General features: G+C 39.0%; 1 protein-coding gene across 1 annotated transcript in view; it reads left to right on the top strand.

Annotated features, from left to right (window-relative positions):
* Positions 1-1,035: 1,035 nt before the first annotated feature.
* LOC126474646 (probable tubulin polyglutamylase TTLL9) overlaps positions 1,036-22,425 on the top strand; it is a 141,298-nt gene continuing 119,908 nt past the window's right edge. The window contains exon 1 of the mRNA XM_050102125.1: positions 1,036-1,054. The gene's annotated coding sequence lies outside the window, so the exon portion shown is untranslated. The remainder of the gene's footprint in view (positions 1,055-22,425) is intronic.

The raw sequence follows: 22,425 nt of genomic DNA, 5'->3' as shown, positions 1-22,425 counted from the left end.
CGGTCGCAGGTTCGAATCCTGCCTCGGGCATGGATGTTTGTGATGTCCTTAGGTTAGTTAGGTTTAACTAGTTCTAAGTTCTAGGGGACTAATGACCTCAGCAGTTGAGTCCCATAGTGCTCAGAGCCATTTGAACCATTCAGATGTGTTACGACCCGTGGTTCTACCCTTCATTCGATCCCTGCGAAACCCTACCTTTCAGCAGGATAATGCACGACCGCTTGTTGCAAGTCCTGTATGAGCCTTTCTGGATACAGAAAATGTTCGAATGTTGCCCTGGCCAGCACATTCTCCAGATCTCTCATCAACTGAAAACGTCTGGTCAATGGTGGCCGAGTAACTGGCTCGTCACAATACGCCTGTCACTACTATTGATGAACGGTGGTATCGTGTTGAAGCTGCATGGGCAGCTGTACCTGTACACGCCATCCAAGCTCTGTTTGACTCAATGCCCAGGCGTATCAAGGCCGTTATTAGGACCAGAGGTGGTTGTTCTGGGTACTGATTTCTCAGGATCTATGCACCAAAATTGCGTGAAAATGTAATTACATGTTAGTTCTAGTATAATATATTTGTCCAATGAATACCCGTTTATCATCTGCATTTCTTCTTGGTGTAGCAATTTTAATGGCCAGTAGTGTATGTATGGTATGGTCCAAGTTTCTTCGAGCTATGTTGCTTGGTAGGATTCATCATGCGAATGTTCCTTCGTCCTGAAGTTTTGCACAACACCATTTTATGTTGCTAGCCGCGTGATAGATTTACCAAATGACAATAAATTTAATTTTGTGATTATTGCACGGGAGACAAACCTTCCGCTAGCTAAGCAATACAAAAGTGATAGGCAGGCAGTAAATAGTATTGGTACTACGTGGTACCCACATCCATGTACTGTATGATGATTAGTTTATTACAAAATGTGTTACTAGATGTAGTAAACAAAAGATTAACGTGTTGATTGTTGGCAGTTCACCGGGCGCGTCGAACCGTGAGGTTCTTCTGCGAGGGATCACCCACAGTGGCGAATATCTTGCGAGGACGTGGCTACGAACAGGTACGGGAAACTTGCTTCATAATCTCGCTGTGATTGAAATTCATATTGTTTTGTTCTGCTTCTTACAATTATTCTATTATCAGTTAACTCTCCTTCCCTCTTAAACTGTACTATTTCTATTTTTTAGTTTTTTTCTTGTTTTCGTCATTCTTCCTAGTGTCGTTGCTGCTTACACATCTAAGCCTGCGGTCCTGAAGCCACCACAGCAGAGAGTATTCAGACTATGAGAATAATTTTTACATTTCATATTTCGCGAAAGGTATGCGGAAAGAAAGATTGTCGATAAACGTCAGCAAGCGTCGTGATCATGACGCGAGTGGGTTGTTGGAGGAAGTAATCTTTTCTTGACTCGTTCTGGTTGGTGGGCACTCGTAATTTTACGAGGTTGATTCTTTGCGGCGCAATGCACCTTTCTTATTGCGTGTCCCTCTATGCTTTGTTGAGTATTTCTGAAGCATTCCACCCATGACGAAGGACGCAACTCTTCTCTACATTTGACTACCTATCCTAATCAAGTGGGTAAAGAGCCCGCATCGTCGAATACTACTGAAGAATTGAACGAACAGGAGTTTTGTAAATGAATCCGTTCGTGCATGAATGACATTTCGATGTGATTCTTCTATTAATCGGTGTGTGTCTGTGTGGGAGGGTGTATTTCATTAAGTATATTCTTAGGTGTCTTGTGAGAAAACAAACGCAGTCAAGAAAAACCTTCCGTTATAGGTTTAACGACACACTTGAGAGAATTTGAGATAGGCTTGATTGTTTCCTACACACTTGATGAGTACAGCGTAGGTTAACAAGAACTATTAAATGTTAGCTTAGATAGCAAGGCAAAAACAAAACGGTCCTTTCATTTTTATTACAGTTGTATATCTGATACTCAGGTGACGTTCGTACTTCGCAGAAAAGTTGAACATGCACTTGCATCAAGTACACGTTCCAAATGATGATGGCAGAAGCAACCAAAGTGGTCTTCTTGGAAACTGTCATACGAGATGACTTTAATAGGCAGCTGTAAGATGTGTGCTAAGAGCTGTTAATTAGCAGATGGAAAAAATAAGCACATAAACGTAAAGCTTCCATTATCCACAACTTAACCGTGCTCTTGCGCAGAAATAAGCAAACAATGCAGCCATATAAATAATTGACCACTTCCCTTTTATATCAAAGGCACTAGAAGATAATAAAAGTTTTACAAATAAATTGAAATCACAACTACTTGAGAAATACTCCTAGTCCTATAGATGAATTTCTGAGAAGATGACACTTATGCGGCTGGGTTACATGTATCAAACTCTGTAGCAGATTGTGATTTAAAAGTAATTTAGATTTCTAAATGGTTAGCAACGTGTTCACAGAAAAAATCTCATCTGTAAACCTACTATATTTTCCACTTCATGGCGAGCTGTTGCGAATATTATGCACGCAACAAGCAAGATATTAAACTAATCTATCATGAGCAAGTCCAAAAACAGTACCAGGACCAGATAAGAGCATTATGTGGATATCCTATTTCATTTTCGGTGTATTCAAACTGCTGTAGTCCAATATCAAAAGCCATTGTGAACATATTACTCACATCTTAGCTACGAGTTGTTCCATTCGACTACGTTTAAATCACTTAAATGAAACTTCAATGTCACACTTCGATGACAGATAAGAGCACAGCAAATTTTAATTTGTGAAATATCACTATGTAAGTACTGCATTTGATAACATATAATATTTCAAATAAATGTTTTCCTTTTTCACAAATAATATCTCATTAATGGCTATTGTATACCAACTGTTCATAACTGTCTGTTACATGGTATTGTACCTGGTCATTAGCCATCCATCTCTGCTTCTGACACAACACCCATCACAATCTTCTCTCTGGAGACAGTGCATGCACCCAGCAATGCGAGTACACAACTTGTTTTGGAAACATTACAGCCGATAAACACAAGAACGCCTTTTGAAATGCTAACGTCTAATAAGCGGTACCAGAGTTGCCACCCTTGCCACCAGCAGCGCTCGCATCGATGACGGCGACACTGCAGTCACGACGCTATGTTATATCTATGGGTCACATGCTCTCTGAGTGCTCGAAGGGTATACTTCCACCAGATAGATATTTAAGGCATGATCTGGCAGCTTACACCCATGTTCCTGGCTTTACACTGGTTAAACGCAGCAGCTTGTCAATCAGAGCTCCTCCAAGCTCACCTCCAGTGACCCTTACAGGTCAACATGGCCTTTGGATATACACTGTGCTGTGATGACACTCCAACATGCACCAGAGAAAATACTCTACACCAACCACACTGGACCCCATTCATCACCCCTGGAGCTACCACCTCCTCTGCAACTGATCTTCCTCGTACTTAGTATCTCACGATTTGCATTCTTCTGTGGAGCTTAGACTGTGAGTTTGTGCCTAGTAATTACCTGTTGGCACCACCGCGCCTCCAGCAGGTGCCACTGGTCGAGCCCTGCCTACCATCAGCCGCCAGCACCCTGCTGACTCCGCATCAGCTCGTCAGCGTTGCTGCTAATTCTCTTCTGGCAGATGCTGTCACTACCTCTTCAGTGTGGCATTCATATCCCTCATGGCACTTAGGCTTCCAAAGGGGAGGCTCGACACAGATAGTATTTAATCCTTTGCCCAGGTCTCCTCCATAATGGGCTGGTCTCTTCTGGTGATTCGATCTGATGGTACCAGCATCATTAGTGTGACATCTTTCATCTCACTGCATGGCACCAGCTGGTCACGTGCTCTCCCACCTTGGTAAACAGGCTGTTCTTCTCTGGCCGTGTAGTCGCCCCTTTCAGTGAGCATTCCACACCACCAGCTAACCCACGCTGGCTACGCATCTGAATGGCTTTGATCCTGTGGCAACGATGTTTCTCCATTTTTTTTTAATTTTCAGACTAGCTCCACATCAAATACCTCCACAGCCATTCCCAGGCTATCCACAACGCTTAACAGCCTTGGGTCGAGAATTCCAGGGGACAGGGTTGATGCCACCAAGAGCTAATCACACCCTTGGACATCTCCTGCCTTGACCCATGTGTGGTACCCTTCCCATGTGATCACCAATCATCTGCTTGTCTTCGGGCTAGCACTGCTATCTTCCCTCCTTTGGAGAAGGGATGCAGGACCTGCCGACCAACATCAAGGTAGCATTTCCTTGAGGAGGAAGGGGTACTATATCTGGCGTTAAATGGCCATTTCTGCTTCCAGCATAATACCTGTGACCAGCCAATAGGCAGCTTTAGTGCTGCAGGCACTTCTCTTCTGGAGGCAGTACATGCTCCAAGCAATACAACTAGACAGTGTGTTTTGGAAACATTGCAGCCGATGAACGTATGAACACGTTTTTGGCATGCTAACCTCTAGCAAGCGCCAACAGAGTGCCAGCCTCGCAACCACCAGCACACGCTTCGACGATGGTAACATTGCAATCGAAGCATTATGTTACATGTGTGGGTAGCGTACTGACCAAGCGCTCTGGGGTATACTTCCACTTGACAGATATATTAAGGCACCACCCAAGTTCTGGCAGGCCGTTTAAACTTAATGCTCTAGGCTTGACGTTGGTCAGGCCCAGTGGCCCATCAATCAGAGCTATTGCAGATCTCATGCCGGCCACCCCCAGCAGCTCCATCCAGCCCAGCGCAGCCTCTGTATCTAAAACTGTGATGATGTTCCAGCAGCCAACAAGGAAGATACTCCACAGTAAGCCACCAGCCATTGCCCCTGGAGCCGTTGTCTCCTCTGGCGGCTGGCCTTCCTTGGACTCGGTGTCTTGCAATTTGCATTCTTCTATGGAACTTATACTGTTAGTGTGTGCCTAGCAGTTACCGTCACCACCTACGCCACATTGGAGGTTAACTTCCCCAAATTCCTTGCAGATCAGCAGTATCTTTTTGTTTGTGTCTATCGGAATCAGTATTATGTGGAGCCTTGCTTTATATGGGTTGTCTTAATAAAATATTACTTTGCGCTACCTGCGAATCGTTACTCATTGCTTGTGTGCCTCCCAGTGTAGCGGCAGCAGCCGAGCCGAGAGGACGTGCAGCAGAGCAGCAGCAGCACTTGTCTGATAAACTCTAAATTAATTTAGTCTTTGTTTTTTGTTCACGTGTTTCTACAAAGAAGTGAATTGTACGGGTGCATTTTACTGTATAGACTAGTGGTTAGAAAATTAATCTTAGTTTCTGTTGTTGCGTAAGTCTTGTGAATATCCTTGTGTAGAGCGGCTTCCTAGTGCAAATTTCCCGTCGCCAGAAACTCCGTCACGCCGTTAAGTTTTAGTTTAGTGCTAGTAGACAGAATACAGTTTAGATCAGTGTATTCTAGTTTGAATATTAATCTCGTGCAGTAACTTTCTGACAAGCATGATTTCTAATAACAGGTATCCGTAAATATATTAACTTCAGTAGAAAATTATTTTTGTTTAATAGCCTGCGGTCTCAAAGTACAGTGAGAATTCTGCACAGCACTCTAAAATTAGTTAGTAAATTAGTTAGTTCCAACGAAGAGAGGTGCGTTTCGTCACGGGACCGTTTAGCTGGCGAGAGAGCGTTACGGAGATCCTAAACAAACTCCACTACAGATGTTACAAGAGAGAGTTACTATTGAAATTTCGGGACAGCACTTTTCAGGAGGAGTCGGACAACATATTACTTCCCCCTACATATATCTCGCGTATTGACCACGAGGAGAAAATTCGAGAAATTAGAGGCAATACAAAGGCTTACCGACAATCATTCTTCCAACGCACTATTCGCGGTTGGAAAAGGGTTGGAGGGATCATATAGTGGTACCGAAAGTACCCTCCGCCACTCTCCATTAGGTGGCTTGCGGAATATGATGTAGATGTAGATATAGATGTAGATTTACTGCACATGTAACGTGGCACTGTTTTTTCATCAAATTGTTGTTCTATACCCTTTAGGTTCGTTAATCTTATTATATTGCTTCACACACATGCAAGACAGAATTACGATAAATCTCAACATCCCCAAAGGAGTTTTCATTTGGTTAGCAAAGGTTTTGTTCAAATTCTAGCAACGAAATAAATGTCACATACGGCGAGGAATCGTTGCATACTTATAATCGGCCGTGGGTTTCAGAAGACTATCATATTACGTCTTGAATTAGGCTTCCAGTCCGGACTGGTCTCACTTCACTATTTCAGTGATTTATCTACATCTCTTTTCCTATTGGGTCGACAAGTTATTATTTTAGGTTGGTCTTCTTCCTTAAGCCATCGCGCTTGTAACTAACGTGGCCTATTCGTTTGACATTTAGTGTAGAACTGGTTTCAAATTCAGTCCGTTGCTTATGCCGCTATTTATAAAGTGATCCAAGAGACTAGCAGTTTTGACATTCCTTGGAGATTTGATTTCTGCTGCCTAAAACTATGTTCTAATCAACTCTTAGAGTGATCAAAGTTTGAGAACCATACGGTAATTTTGGAATTACAACAGGTTTATAAAATTTGTTGGGGGTGTTAACGAGAAAGTCTCGTAAAGGTTTGAAATTAGAAAGTAACTAAGTGCTCTCATTCTCAGATACTGGATGAGTCTTTGCACGGCGTGACGTGGGCTACACTTTATCACCCACACCCACACCCTTTGACAGGTAGGTGTTTCTTAACCCCGTAGTGTTTCTTAGGACACAGTAAGTGATAAGCGTAACAAGATTGGTTGATATAGGTCCACTGGCTTAGGAGAAGATACATAAATACATTTTTATATGTGTATGCAGAAATAAACAATAGAGAACGGTTTAGAAACATCATAAAGAAACACACACTTAAACAAGAACATACGGAGAACAGAACGGGAAAAAGATGGTCGGAGAACGCAAGAGAGAACACAGTGAACGTATGAAGAGAATTTGGGAAGAACGAAGAAAGAAGAAGAAATCATGACTACTCAAGATGTAACCTCCCCACAAAAATTTTATAAATAGACAATATTTAATAGAAATGGAGCCAAGAAGCAATATCGTCCCCACAGAAATATTTAAATAAAAAATATAATAATAAATGGGAGCCAAGTGTAACCTCCCGCAATGAAATCTACTGACAATGACAATTAAACAAAAATTAGCAATCTGACCCAAGTATAAGTCACTCACAAAAAATGAAAGTCGATTCAGTGATAAGAAAATCTCAGTGATAATGAAAATTCAATTAAACCGAAATATCGGTCTTTGGCCCTGTGCAAAAAAATCAGAATTAAATTCTTACCTCAGTATAACTGCATGTCAAATTTCTGCTCTTATTGTTGGCCACGGCTTGGAGGAACTGCATTGCAAATAATATTTTTTTTTTTTTTTGAAATTTAACTGAAACTTTTCTTTAAGGGAAATGGAAGGAAATCGTTGGTTCAATTAAATGATTTTTTTGTTAAAAATTGCTTTGAAATCAAAATTATTATTGGGGCACTTGTTGAAAATTAATTACAATAAATAAACTTTACATTATCTGATGGTTACCTACATTAACAATATACCTCATTCAGCATCTTGACCAGAATGCCATGTCGACGCTCGCCGACTGCGTCCCGCTCGCGACCGTGACAGGACTAGACCACTACTGCCGACAGACTACATCACACAACTGCACTGGGCTGCTACTACTGACCGACTGCTCTGCATGACAACTACTAGCGTACTGCTCGCAACACTCGCGCGGTCAAGCGCAGACTAACTACGATAAATGGCTCTCTGGTCAAAGATTTTATCATGCCTCACCATCGCTGCTACATTACATACGTGTTTCATAACCCTCCACTGGGGGGGCAAAAATTTGGCAGCGTGGTGAGTCATTTGGACTTGCCATCGCAAGAAATTTTTACAGTTTACAGAATATTCAAATGTAGTACATAAATTAAATGTGGTGCACACGCACCGAGTACAAAATATATCAGACAAAGACAAAATGTGAGTACAAAACATAGTAGCAAATCAGAAAACTGTATATACAAATTATTTGACAGATAACAGAGTGCACACGCACTGAAAAAATTCTTTAGCATATTCAGAACAAATAAACAGAATGGCAGAAAATCATGTTGATAAGAGACATGAGTGTACTCGCACTGGAGTTGAGAACATATCAGCAAATGACGAAATGTATATACAATGAGTAACAAATGACATAAGTGCATACGCACTGAAGTATTGAATATACAGAATGAGTACAAATCATATTGAAAAATGAGAAAAGTGCACAGGCACTGAAGTTCAGTAGAAAACATATTAACACCTAACATAAGTGCACATGCACTGTAGTTCAGAACATATCATCAAAAAAAAAAATGTATATACAATATAAAAGACAAGAGTGTACATATACTGTACTTCAGAACAAATCGAAAAAATGTCTTTAGCATTTTCACAACAAATAAACATAATGGCAAAAAATCATGTCGACCAGTGACATAAGTGTACTCGCAATGGAGTTCAGCGAATCGAAAAAAATGTATAACCCATGAACATAAATGATGTTAGCAAAAAATGATTTTCACTATGTGACAAGAATTAGGATAGGAAAGGGAAGGATTGCATCATGGTTGTAACACTTTAGATTGCACACAGCTGTTCTGAAAGTCCATATCTTTCCACAGAAGTACAACACCAAGTGACACAATTTGAAGTTCTTTTCCCATCAGAATTTATCAGCATAGCCAAGACACTGAACTGTCGTAGTAATGTTCCATGTTTTCATTTTGGCAGTACATTAGGTACACCAAACAGTGGGACCATAATAACGTCTTCATCGCTCACGGTGGTGGACAGCATGTCGTGTCAACACCACGCTCTTACAAGGCACACCAACGTAGAATTGGTGCAAAAACCAAATATAGTGCTCCATGATCATGAGGATGGACAGGACAAATCGACATTGCAGTAATTCAGGGTAGTTAGCTCATAAGGTGAAGGACATTAAGTCACATAATATTGACAATTACAGTAGTAGTTTGCGGCATTCATAGCCTAGTTATTGAACATTTCTGTACCATGTAGTTAATATTACAGAATAATGTTCATAAAATTAAATTATTGGCATCATGGGTAATCGTATTACAATAAACAGTGGCAGTCCTTGGCCAGTTACAAAGCATATTTGGTATGACAGAATAATGTTCATCAGACGTCTTAATTGAAAAGGAGAGTCAATTATTGGCCTAGCATTAACATAATACATTGAGTGATACAAATGATTGGCACTCATTGGCCATTTACCAAAACATGAAAACTCAACATTGAAAACAAGAGCTAATTAATGGCATAATTAATAACATAGTTCATTGAGTGACATTAATTATTGGCACTCAGTGGCCAGCAAGTATTGAATAGAATAAAACATTGTTCATCATTCAGTATTATTCAGATCATTACGAAGTCATTATTAAAAATCAGTTAATTACAGTCATAGCATTAATAATCATGGGCATTATAAGTAGTCTCATTACAATAAAACATTGTTCCTCATTCAGTATTATTCAGATCATTTTGAAGTCATTATTAAAAATCAGTTAATTACAGTCATAGCATTAATAATCATGGCCATTATAAGTAGTCTCATTACAATAAACAGTGGCAGTCCTTGGCCAGTTACAAAGCATCATTTTATATATATTTTTTGTATCATTAAGAAGTCATTACTGAAGTGACATACTATTCAGAGCTAATCAGTATTATTCAGAACTTTCTCAAACTGGTATCACTATTTGGGACTGGTAATACATTTTTTTGTTAGCAATGCATTGCGTTCGGATCGATAATTAATTGCTGAGGCATAACACTATTTGGTTTTGACCTATTGCTGCAAATGAGGATAGGTAACGTCATTCGTCATGAGTCAGCTGTAGCAAGGTTATGTAACAAGGCAGTATATGTGATCACATTTATAAATGATAAACACAAATGGGTAAAATATAAAAATGCAAGTACTAGAACAGGTATAATAAGTAACAGGTTTAGTAAGTATCATGAAAAGCTTCTCCCAAAAAAAAAAAAAAAATACAAAATGAATTATTGACCTGAAAGAAGAAACACACACTATGCTGAAAAGTAGTGAACTTCAAATTAACAAGTAGTGAAATGAGTATAAAATGTGTTCCATAGCTGTCCTTTCCAAAACTTTCCGTCATCCTACTATGCAATATAACACCTGCTGTCAAAACAAACTGCAACAAATACTTAAATAACTACATAGCATAAATACATAACTTCAACATTATCCTCATCTGTAAAGAAAAAAACTTCATTATCAATCACTTCATTATCCATATTATCATAACTTCATTATTATCATCACCTGTAAAGAAAAACTTCATTATTCTTAACAGCATATTCTTCATCATTATTCATCAGCATTGATTATCATCTGCAAAAAATCACTTCATTACTCATTATACAACTATTCCTTATCTCTAGCATATTTCATCACTAAAAATAAGATGTGTAGTTCTGTCTGACAGCCTGCATCAATCACCTTGTATTCTGAAAGAAAAAATTAGTTAAGACTGCTATTCTACGATGAGTATAGTATATTCTTGTTAATGCTTGTTAATCCTGATCCATTTACTCTTCCTCATAAAGTTATTGCATCTTCTTTCGTTTATTCCGTAGGTGAAATTCCCATTTCTGTTGAATTTATTTCTTACACGCATCATTTCTTTCTGAAATGGATGAACAAAGATTAATGTCTTGCATTTAAATCATATACCCACTAAATAATGACTGGTTTATGGTAACATAATTAACCATACAGCATAACATGACAGAAAACGTAATATGTCAAAGACATTGACAGTGTTCAGATGCAAAAATGTACACAGAATAATACAATGCAGCAGCAAAAAACGTAAAACAGTCACGATCTTGAGATGTCATAGGGCAAAAAGAATGTCAAAGTCAGCTGGTGTGTGTTATATCTTAACTATTTCACAGTGCATACAAACAAAACTGGAGTACAATCATATACACAAAAAAAATGGAAAATGTGCTCGGTCTGATGTGTAATGACAAGAAAAACGACCTGCTAACCTTACCTTGCCGGGCACTTGCCAAGAAAAAATACGATAATCATCAGTAATTAGTCAGGTGAATATAATTGCATTAGTAAATGGCGTCATAGTGTGTTGAATTATACAGTGTCTTCATTCAATAAAGGGTTTAATATTTGACCAATGGTGGTTGCCTTTCGATTTTCTGGTTCTCAAAGTTTCGACGTGTACAACATTGGGGTGAGGGATGCTGCGAATCCGAAATGGACCTGCGTATAGAAGTTCAAATTTACTGCACTTATCTTTTAATTTGCTGGATAAATAGTGTGTACGTACTAATATATTCTGTCCAACGTGAAAGTCGCGGCGTGTACAAACCTGTTTTTGCTGTCTTCTCCGGCGCTCTGCGGCACGTTTGATGTTGTTCAGCGCAATGTCAATTATTTCGTGGTGTCTTAGTCGACGACATTTAGGGAAGTTTACTAATTCTTTAATTTTGTTTGGTGGTTCAACGTTTTTCAATATAACAGACGGAGATAGCATAGTGGATTCATTTGGAATGGAATTAATTACATCTTGGAATGAGAGTATGTGTGTATCCCAATCAATATGTCTTTTGTGGCAGTATATTCGTCACAGCTTACCAATTTCTTTCATTAACCGTTCACAAGGGTTCGAAGAAGCGTGGTACTTGGATATATAAATCGGAGAAATGTTTCTAGCTCGTAACATGCGTGTCCATATGCCACAACGAAATTGAGATCCATTGTCAGAAATTACTCTCATCACATGCCCTACATGAAATAGAAAATGTTTTACAAATGCTTTCGAAACAGTTTTAGCAGTAGCTTTGCGTAATGGAGTGAAAGTAACAAATTTTGAAGTGAGCTCAACAGCGACAAAGATGTAGCAAAAACCTCTGTTAGTTCTCGGAATCGGACCAAAAATATCTACAGCGGCCATATGTCTTAATTTAACAGGTATAATGGGATATAAAGGAGGAATATGTGAAGTGGTGTCTGATTTAGCTTTCTGGCAAATTTTACAAGACGCTAAAACTCGTCGTATACGTTTCTCCATGTTAGTAAAATAACAGTTCTGTCTCAGTATAAGAAAACATTTTCGTGCTCCGTAATGTGCGTAACTTAAATGAGTGTACCAGATTAATTTGTTAACCAGTTCGTCAGGAATGCATAATAACCAATTGTTGCTGTCAGGATGAGAGCGGCGAAACAGAATGTCATTGCGTACAATGTAATGGTTTCTAATCGTAACATTATTCCTATCTTGCCAAAGGTGTTTAATTTCTTTCCACACGTTGTCTTTATTTTGTTCTTGTGCTATGTCCTGTAATGACGATGAAATAAAGTTTTCAAATGCAACTTGCTGAATGTACATGACACTGAAATTTGTTTTGCAGAAGTTGGTTGCTACATCTTGCTGATTGTTGCTCAGAGAACGCGATAGTACGTCTGCTATAACATTTTGTGTGCCGGGAATGTGAACTATTGTAAAATTAAATTCCTGTAAATAAAGTTTCCATCTGCTTAATCTGTTGTGAGTGAATTTGGCCGAAAGTAAAAATTGTATCGCTCTGTGGTCTGTGTAAACGGTGGTGTGTCTGCCATAAAGAAAGTGCCGAAATCTCGTAAAAGCCCATACAACACATAATGTTTCAAGTTCTGTAACAGAATAATTTCGTTCAGCAGGTGACAGAATGCGACTTGCAAATGCGATGTTTTTAATTGCTATTGAGCCATCTTCTTCAATTTCCTGGAAAATGTGTACGCCTAAAGCCGTGTTAGAACTGTCGGTGGCAATGGAGAAATTTCTGGTAAGATCTGGGTGCGATAAAAGTGGTGCATTCAACAGAGCATGTTTCAGGTTCATGAATTCAGAGTGTGCTTGCTTATCCCAAGACCAAATACTGTTTTTACCTGTTAATTGGCTTAATCTGGGTGTGTCTAAAGCAGAGTGATGAATAAATTTACGGAAAAAATTAATTAAACCCAAAAAACTGCGTAATTGCTTTTTTGTTGTAGGAATAGTAATGTCACGTAGAGCTTGAAGTTTTTCCGGATCAGGTGCAATGCCTTCTGCTGAAATTACGTGTCCAAGAAATTTTATAGAAGTTTTGCCAAAGTGCGATTTACTAAGGTTAACTGTAAGTCCTTGTGCATGAAAAGTTTGTAACAGTTGTTCAAGAATCAGATTGTGTTCAGACCAGTTAGCTTCTCCGATAAGAATATCGTCTACGTACGTCGTGATTCTGTCCTTAAGTTCTGTCGGAAGTATTGTGTTTAAACCGCGAATAAAAGCTGCAGAAGAAATAGTTAACCCGAATGGTAATTTACAAAATTGATAACAGTCGCCAAAACAGAGAAAAGCTGTATATTTTCTACAATTCGGATGAAGTTCAATTTGCCAAAATCCCGATTTCAAATCTAGTGTAGAATAAATAGCAGTACCATGAAATTTCTGTAAAAGTTCCTCTAAAGTCTGTGGTCGATCTGTTTCATTAATAATAATGTCATTAATGTGACGTGAATCAAGTACAAGGCGAAGTGAGCCATCTTTTTTCTTAACAATATGTAGCGGGTTTATGTACGGACTAACTGCCGGTTCTATAATTTCTTGGTCAAGCATATCCTGCAATTCTTTCTTAACCTGTTCTCTATGGATATACGGAATGGGATAATGTTTAGCTTTAAATGTATCGTGCTGTTTGACTTGAAATTCATACATAAATCCGGACATAGTACCAGGAATGTTGTCAAAAACTGGAGCTTGCTGTAAAAGAATTTTGTGTAATTGCGTTCGTTCGTCGTCTGTAGTTGCACTGCTCTCTTTAACCTTATCAGAAATCAATTGCATTACGTCGTAGTCAGCTTCGTCTGGAGTATTATAGTTGTGTACGTACGTATCCGTGAACAATGTGGGATTACAGTCTATGTTACGTGTTGCGGAAATGACCTCTGTGCGGTTAATTGTTTGTTCTTCCGCAGATAAAGAGTGCTGAAATTCTAAAGCCAATTGTACATTTTCATCCTTTAACATTAAATAAGAATTTTGAAAATCGATAACTGCGTCGTGTTGTACCAGAAAATTCGTACCTAAAATAACGTCTGTTGTCAATAAAGGAACAATCCAAAAATTAGAGTGGAAAGTATGACCTCCAATACAAAATGATAAATGCGTCTGTAATTTAACGTCTACTCCTTTACTCGATACTGCTCCCTTCACTTTTGTTTTGCCTAAAGGTAATGTCGGATAAGTATTCTCTTTGTTGCACTCGTTGAAAGTCTCCTCATTTATTACTGATATAGGTGATCCAGAATCAGTTACTGCTGAAAATTTCGATGAACCAATTTTAATTTCGATAACAGGATGTGAAATAGTTTTGTGAACAAATGGTCTTTCCTGCAAGAGAGTGTCTCTGATATCGTCAAAAGTAATTACATTTTCATGGATAACATTCTGTGTGTCTAAAGTAGTACTTGTATTATTGGAAGATGCGACCTGTACAGTATCTAGTCAGATTCTATCTGATGTGTTACTATTTTCAGCTGGATGTTGTGGCATTTCTACTATTTGAACTGTTCTATTATTTCTTCCAGACGTATTACGCTCTGGATGATACCTACTGTCGGGTTCATTCATGAGAATATGTTCTTGCGTATGATTTTGCTGTTGGTGAGACCGACTGTTATTATATGTACGCTGATAATTGTGCTCATCGTTTTTACGTCTATCGTGAAAGTCATTCCTATACGGTGCATTGCGATAGGAATTGAAATACTGTCTTCTTTGTACGTAGTGGTTTCCTTGCTGCCGTGCGTTACTATTTGTTTGATCTGGGACTATACGTGCACGCGGCGGAACATTAAAGCCTGGTTGACCTTGTGCATTCCATTGTTGGTTATGTATTCCAACCGGCTGACTTTCATGCTGTTGTGGTGGAAAACGCCTATTGTTACCAAAATGTGTTTCCTGTTGCTGAAAATTTTGACGATATTGATAATCTGAATTTTGTCTGTGATTTAAGTTCTGGTAGTTGTCGTTCCTAAAGCGTCTGTTACTTTTCCTATTGAAATTACGTCCCTGGTCATAATTACTGTAAGTTTGTTGACCTTGGTTATTATACGAAAAGTTTTTGTTTACAAAAGAATAATCAGATTGCTGTACTTCTAAAAGCTGCAACAGATCCCTGAATGCTGAAATGTTTTCTTTTTGCTGGCCCGTTAGAAGTGACACCCTTAATGACCGTGGTAATTTAGAGATGCATAATTGTATAAGTGCGGATTCACTGTACGGTTCACTTAGGCACTGGTTCAGTTGCACCATGTGCTTAAAAAATTGCGTCACACTGGGAAAATTGGAGTTCTCATAATTTGGTAAGCTAATTAACTGATCTTTAATTCGCTGTGTCGTCTTCGACCAATACGCTGACAGAAAAGCATTCTGAAACTCTTCTACTGAATAGCATTGCCTCGCGATCGGTCTCATACGAGTTGCCGGTTCGCCTTCCAAAAAACTGCAAATAAATTCAAGTTTAATCGTTACAGGCCAAATCGGTGGAAAAGCAAAGCTAAATTATTGTATCCAGTCTAGCGGGTGAATCTGTGTTCTGTCGTTTTTAAACACTTTAAACTTTCTCACTGACAGAAAATGTTTGTAATCAAAACTATCGTCTCTGTGTGATGGAACAGGTTCAGGGTTGTAAGAGAATCTGTTGAACTGTGGTTGTTCGGAATCAAAGTCCCGTACTCTCTGTAGATTACCCAAATTACACGCGCTGCGTGAGTCTGACAAATGTTCATAAAGTGGCGTCTGTTGTGGTATGTTATTAACTAAAGTGTTTTTCATCTCTGTTACTTCTTGTTGTAAACTTGACAATTTTCTACGCAACGTGTTATTAGACGAATCGATCTCATTAGTTGTCTGCTGTAAATTTTGAAATTCAGGTGTTAGATTAAATGAAACCGGTGAAGTATAGTCTGATTTATTGTCATTAGCACTTTCGATAGCATCAATACGACTGGCCAATTCATCATATTTTTCAGTCAGTAATTTTGCCTGATCATCGGTTTTAGTGTCAGTGGCATTAATCTGTTTTTGCAATTTACGCGTAGTTTCATTCAGTTTTTTAACGTCAGTTTTGACGACATCTGAATCGTGTGCTAATTCTAATTGTTCTAGTCTGTCGGTCACTGTTTGAAAATCGGTTGTGTATGTGTCTGTATTCGACTTAAGATTGGAAATTTCGTCACGTAATTCTGTGTTCGACTGTTTGATGGAATTAATTTCGTCGGACACTGTAGCAATAGTATTGTCTACATACGTTTTTGCCTTCGCAAACATTTTACGTTTGTCTTCCTGTCTCTGTGCTGTGATTTTTTCCATTACTTGTCGTTTTACTTTGTTTTGATACTGAATAAATTTACGGAAACGCGTATCACTGTTTTGTATGTGGAGATTAAAGCGTTCGTCAATCTGAGTGTTCTGTTGTTCGAATTTCGCGTCTATCTTTTCATCCATTGCGCGCGAAAGTTCTGCTGTCATTGCTTTAAACTCGTCGTGTAATTGTGTAGCCTTTTCAGAGCATTGTTTAGCGACTCCGCTAATTTCGTCTCTGAGTGTTTCTGTTGCAGCTGTTTGCAATTCCCTTAATTCCTGAGCAACAGACTTAATTTCTTCACTACTTTTTTTTTTTAACAAGCCTCAATTTCCACGCGTAACTGTTCCTTAGTGTCATGACACTGCGCGGCAACTGCTCTAATTTGTTCACTAAGCTGTCTGGAATTGTCGTCTAATTTTTCATTTAACTGTCTGGAATTGTCGTCTAATTTTTCATTAAGCTGTTCGTTCTGTTCCCTAAGTTGTTTAAAATCTTCACTTTGTTTGTCTAATTTTTCATTCTGTTGTTTGAAATTGTTGTCTATTATCTCACTTTGCTGTTGTAGCAAACTTCTCATAATTCGTACCAAGTCAAAACTAGCGTTTATATTCTCTGTGCTGTTTAGTGGTGGATCTGGAATTGTCTCGTTTTCTGTAACCATTTGGTTATTCTGAGATGTACAAAAAGGTTTGCCAGTTAAACATATACTGTCAGTCCCTATTTCGGAATTAAATGGATCCGTTGTACTTTGTGTATCCTGTTCATTTTCATTAGACAAACTTATCTGTACATCACTTGAATTTTCCAGACCGGGTGTGTTCCGCTGGGCAGCGCTCATTACTATAGACCGCTCCGCGTCATCAATTGTCGTCAAATTAACAGACGAGACAATTGAGTTCGTTTGTTCATCATTAAGGTAAAAGTCATCACTAGTGGTTGGAATGCATTGATTGTCAGTGAACACAGGATTGTCATCATTACACTGCGTGTCACAATTACTATCGGTCACGCTGTTTAAGTCGGTAATTTCATTCAAAATACCTCGCGATACACTATTCACAGTCTTTCGCGGCATTTTAACAATAGTCACAATTATTCACAAAACAAATAAGCACAAATGCAAAAGCAACACACAAATACAACAGAGCAACGAATTGCCGTTGACCTGTAGAAAGAAAGTCACAAGATTAGTAAAAGCGTTGCGCCAAATCCTAATTATATCTAAGCAAATAAGAGCAGATATCTGACTGTTTTTCAAAAGACTCTCGACGAAATACGATCCTGGACTGTGTGTCGCCAAGTGTAACCTCCCCACAAAAATTTTATAAATAGACAATATTTAATAGAAATGGAGCCAAGAAGCAATATCATCCCCACAGAAATATTTAAATAAAAAATATAATAATAAATGGGAGCCAAGTGTAACCTCCCGCAATGAAATCTACTGACAATGACAATTAAACAAAAATTAGCAATCTGACCCAAGTATAAGTTACTCACAAAAAATGAAAGTCGATTCAGTGATAAGAAAATCTCAGTGATAATGAAAATTTAATTAAACCGAAATATCGGTCTTTGGCCCTGTGCAAAAAAATCAGAATTAAATTCTTACCTCAGTATAACTGCATGTCAAATTTCTGCTCTTATTGTTGGCCACGGCTTGGAGGAACTGCATTGCAAATAATATTTTTTTTTTTTTTTTGAAATTTAACTGAAACTTTTCTTTAAGGGAAATGGAAGGAAATCGTTGGTTCAATTAAATGATTTTTTTGTTAAAAATTGCTTTGAAATCAAAATTATTATTGGGGCACTTGTTGAAAATTAATTACAATAAATAAACTTTACGTTATCTGATGGTTACCTACATTAACAATATACCTCATTCAGCATCTTGACCAGAATGCCATGTCGACGCTCGCCGACTGCGTCCCGCTCGCGACCGTGACAGGACTAGACCACTACTGCCGACAGACTACATCACACAACTGCACTGGGCTGCTACTACTGACCGACTGCTCTGCATGACAACTACTAGCGTACTGCTCGCAACACTCGCGCGGTCAAGCGCAGACTAACTACGATAAATGGCTCTCTGGTCAAAGATTTTATCATGCCTCACCATCGCTGCTACATTACATACGTGTTTCAAAGTTCAGTCGCTCTCTCAAAAGGGAATAATCGAAAATAATAATAATATGTACGCTGAACTGCAACTCTGTCAAATTCTTCAGCGCCAGACCTCCCTTCTTTCGTAGAAAGCGCGTGTAGTAAGAACGGTGACTATTGCTTATCGTGTTTAGAAAAAGTGTAATGTTGCTCGTAGAAATAACTCAAGAACGTGGTGTCTTTGCTGAAGGCGAAGTGCACTTCATGTGTAATGAATTAGTGCTGCTTGTAAAGTTTTACTCGCCGTAAAATCGTGAAAATTGGGAATTGATGGCAAAGAAATTTGAAAATATTTGATTATCCACAAACACACACACACACAAACACACACACACACACACAGATTTGGTTCAGAAACGTACAGCATGTGATTTTTGGAACGAAAGAAAATCCATATAATTATCTCGAAAAATATTGAAAGAGTGTCATTGAACTAGGAAGTGATGAATTGAAAAGCGTTATTACTCGGATGCACTAACAGCAAACGGATTATGTATCGGGTATCGAAGATCATCCGTTTCAAAATGCCACTAATGTAACATTCCAACATGAAAAACACGCTTTAAAGGTCTTTAGGTACCATGAAATTCGCCTTTCCATAACACGCAATACGAACCTGAGAATGCTCATAAACCACACAATGCATGCGAATGACGAGCAAATTCTGATTTCAATTATACTCAAATTCTATGCAACCACTTAACACCTTATGAAACCGCAACGCGCCAAACGATTCTACTGGGCACACGCATAAAATTCGCTCCAATAGACTGACCACAAAAGACTCACCAAGTTGTCCCTTTCAAAAAAAACCATCGGCCATTTCGCCACCGACCGCACTTGGGTCTTATTGGCTCGTGAAACCATAACTCAAGAGAGTGGTTTCCTACCACCTTACCGACTTCCCAGGGACAACTGCAGTAGCAGATAGCGTTAGCTTGGTACAGAATCTATCTTTACCTGCAATTTAATAGTGAAACTTGCGAATATGACAGAACTTTCACAGTATGGAAAACCCAAGAATAATTTGGAAAGGGAATTAAAGTCCGGGCAAGGGAATTAAAAGCCTTGATGTTTGAAGACGACGGACGACAGGACCAAAAAGATGAATCACATGGAACAAGCAGTTCTTGAAAAGAGATATTAGGATGAACAGCAACGAAAGTATAACAAAGCTAATGGATTTAAGTCAGATGCTGAGAGAATTAGACTAGGAAACGGAATAGTAAAAGTACTGAATGAGTGTTGCTATTTGGACGCAAAATAACTGACATAGGACGAGAGGATATAAATGCATACTGGGAGCAACTATATAATAGTTTCTTAAAAAGAGAAAATTGTTAACATTGAATATAAGTTGAACTGTTGGGAAGTCTCTTCTGAAGGAAGCCTTGTGTGGAAGTGAAAGGTGCACGATAAAAAGTTTAGACAAGAATAATGATGGAGATTAGTAACCGGGACATCCGCAACTGAATCGAATGATTAATTAATTTAAAGAGATCCACTTTAGTTGTGCTAATTATTTATCCACACCACGACGGTTTCGGGATGTTAGAATCCCATCTTCATGTGTATAAACTGTAATTTACAAAAAAAGAGAAGAGATGAAATACAATCCATCATATCGGAAAAAACCAGAAGAATGAAACAAGGCGACTCACTAATTATATTTGGTAATGCATAATGTGCATTAGGCTAGTCAGTGCAAGGGCTTCAAATCAGTGCGTCTTACGAGGAACTTAAAAAAAAAAAAGGGAGGGCCTAATAATCAAATGGACCTAAAAATATAACGTCTGGGCTGTTAGGACGAAGGAAAAAGGAACAAACAACAAACGCTGTCAGTCTCTTCGCTGTTTACATTGCTACATTAACATTCTATATCTTTGAACCATGGACCTTGCCGTTGGTGGGGAGGCTTGCGTGCCTCAGCGATACAGATAGCCGTACCGTAGGTGCAACCACAACGGAGGGGTATCTGTTGAGAGGCCAGACAAACGTGTGGTTCCTGAAGAGGGGCAGCAGCCTTTTCAGTAGTTGCAAGGGCAACAGTCTGGATGATTGACTGATCTGGCCTTGTAACAATAACCAAAACAGCCTTGCTGTGCTGGTACTGCGAACGGCTGAAAGCAAGGGGAAACTACAGCCGTAATTTTTCCCGAGGGCATGCAGCTTTACTGTATGATTACATGATGATGGCGTCCTCTTGGGTAAAATATTCCGGAGGTAAAATAGTCCCCCATTCGGATCTCCGGGCGGGGACTACTCAAGAGGATGTCGTTATCAGGAGAAAGAAAACTGGCGTTCTACGGATCGGAGCGTGGAATGTCAGATCCCTTAATCGGGCAGGTAGGTTAGAAAATTTAAAAAGGGAAATGGATAGGTTGAAGTTAGATATAGTGGGAATTAGTGAAGTTCGGTGGCAGGAGGAACAAGACTTCTGGTCAGGTGACTACAGGGTTATAAACACAAAATCAAATAGGGGTAATGCAGGAGTAGGTTTAATAATGAATAGGAAAATAGGAATCCGGGTAAGCTACTACAAACAGCATAGTGAACGCATTATTGTGGCCAAGATAGATACGAAGCCCACGCCTACTACAGTAGTACAAGTTTATATGCCAACTAGCTCTGCAGATGACGAAGAAATTGAAGAAATGTATGATGAAATAAAAGAAATTATTCAGATTGTGAAGGGAGACGAAAATTTAATAGTCATGGGTGACTGGAATTCGAGTGTAGGAAAAGGGAGAGAAGGAAACGTAGTAGGTGAATATGGATTGGGGGACAGAAATGAAAGAGGAAGCCGCCTGGTCGAATTTTGCACAGAGCACAACATAATCATAACTAACACTTGGTTTAAGAATCATGAAAGAAGGTTGTATACATGGAAGAACCCTGGAGATACTAAAAGGTATCAGATAGATTATATAATGGTAAGACAGAGATTTAGGAACCAGGTTTTAAATTGTAAGACATTTCCAGGGGCAGATGTGGACTCTGACCACAATCTATTGGTTATGACCTGTAGATTAAAACTGAAGAAACTGCAAAAAGGTGGAAATTTAAGGAGATGGGACCTGGATAAACTAAAAGAACCAGAGGTTGTACAGAGATTCAGGGAGAGCATAAGGGAGCAATTGACAGGAATGGGGGAAATAAATACAGTAGAAGAAGAATGGGTAGCTTTGAGGGATGAAGTAGTGAAGGCAGCAGAGGATCAAGTAGGTAAAAAGACGAGGGCTAGTAGAAATCCTTGGGTAACAGAAGAAATATTGAATTTAATTGATGAAAGGAGAAAATATAAAAATGCAGTAAGTGAAACAGGCAAAATGGAATACAAACGTCTCAAAAATGAGATCGACAGGAAGTGCAAAATGGCTAAGCAGGGATGGCTAGAGGACAAATGTAAGGATGTAGAGGCCTATCTCACTAGGGGTAAGATAGATACTGCTTACAGGAAGATTAAAGAGACCTTTGGAGATAAGAGAACGACTTGTATGAATATCAAGAGCTCAGATGGAAACCCAGTTCTAAGCAAAGAAGGGAAAGCAGAAAGGTGGAAGGAGTATATAGAGGGTCTATACAAGGGCGATGTACTTGAGGACAATATTATGGAAATGGAAGAGGATGTAGATGAAGATGAAATGGGAGATATGATACTGCGTGAAGAGTTTGACAGAGCACTGAAAGACCTGAGTCGAAACAAGGCCCCCGGAGTAGACAATATTCCATTGGAACTACTGACGGCCGTGGGAGAGCCAGTCCTGACAAAACTCTACCATCTGGTGAG

This window comes from Schistocerca serialis, chromosome 4, assembly GCF_023864345.2.
Source record: "Schistocerca serialis cubense isolate TAMUIC-IGC-003099 chromosome 4, iqSchSeri2.2, whole genome shotgun sequence".
Lineage (NCBI taxonomy): Eukaryota > Metazoa > Arthropoda > Insecta > Orthoptera > Acrididae > Schistocerca > Schistocerca serialis.
The sequence above is the reverse complement of the archived record's forward strand: the minus strand, read 5'-3'. Positions and strand labels throughout refer to the sequence as shown.